The 1,095-nt window shown below is 41.8% G+C and overlaps 1 long non-coding RNA gene across 1 annotated transcript in view; it reads right to left on the bottom strand.

The window, feature by feature from the left end:
- Positions 1-513: 513 nt before the first annotated feature.
- The window catches only part of LOC110596254, a 2,145-nt gene continuing 1,563 nt past the window's right edge, over positions 514-1,095 (bottom strand). The window contains exon 2 of the long non-coding RNA XR_002482352.1: positions 514-685. This is a non-coding gene — a long non-coding RNA (uncharacterized LOC110596254). The remainder of the gene's footprint in view (positions 686-1,095) is intronic.

The following is a 1,095-nucleotide window of genomic DNA, read 5'->3' as shown; positions in this document are numbered from 1 at the left end:
TTTTAATGTTCTAGCTGCATCATTCTGCAACTTGAATCTATTAAAAACTGTATAGCATTCTACCAAAGATGGTCTATAAAAGAAATGAAAATTTATTTTGAATAGTATTCCACTCCTCAAAGCGTTAGAGGTAAGTAAAAATGTCTCAGACTTTATTTCTTGTTATTGATATTTAGATGTTTCTGTTTAACTTTTATTGTTCAGTTGATTAAACATAATTCTTTTTTTAAAGTTGCCGAAAAAAACAATAAGCACAGATGATGGGAGAAAAACTAAGACACAGACGTGGAAGGAATATAATTTAAGGAGAGAAAATAAACATTATATTGCATTAGGAATTCTTTAGAAGGGATATGAAGGTGAAGTGCCACGATTTACACGGGCCTTGAACGATTTCTCATTTGGAAAATTTGTTTTGTTATTAAATACGGTTTACTCCTTGTCTTCTAATTGAAATGTGACTTAACATCAAAAATATTTTTAACCAAAATTTAAAAAAAGAAAAACGAAGAGTTCTTAACCAAACACTATTGTATGAATCTAGGAATTTCTGTTACAGCAATGGAGACACTGCAATAGGTCACTTCTTCCTGTCCTAGAAAAAGAGGCGCTTCGGAGGGGACAGGCCCTCCCCGAGTTTTTCTCCCCCGAGTAGAGAGCTCTTGGCGGTCAAAGGTCCAGTCCGCTGGATTCGAAACAAACAAACCAAAAAATAAGGGTGATAAAGATTTGAGTTAACAAGGGTCGAAGGAGCGGAAGGGGCTCTTTCGCACTTCAAACATTTTGGGGGAGGGCTGGGAGACAGGATAAGAAGGAACCTACATTCCTAACAATGTCGCGAGGTCGCCCCCGCCCAGGAAGGCATTGGATGCGCGAGGGAGGAGGGGAACACCGGGTAGGTCCCCCTCCACTCCTTTTGCGCAGATTTCGATTTCCCTCCACTTCGCTCCGTCGCGTCTCCTCCCCCGCCCCAAAGTGGCGAACAAATTGGTCGAGCGCCCGGCCTAGCCTAGTAGCCCAGTTCCCTAAGTCTCCTAGACCCTGGAGAGAGACCACGTTTTCGCGGAGACGGAAACTGTGGGTTGCAAAGGAAAA

This window comes from Carlito syrichta, unplaced genomic scaffold (genome assembly GCF_000164805.1).
Source record: "Carlito syrichta isolate Samal-C Ts95f unplaced genomic scaffold, Tarsius_syrichta-2.0.1 Scaffold308016, whole genome shotgun sequence".
NCBI classification, from domain to species: Eukaryota; Metazoa; Chordata; class Mammalia; order Primates; family Tarsiidae; genus Carlito; species Carlito syrichta.
This window is presented reverse-complemented; position numbering and strand designations above follow the sequence as displayed.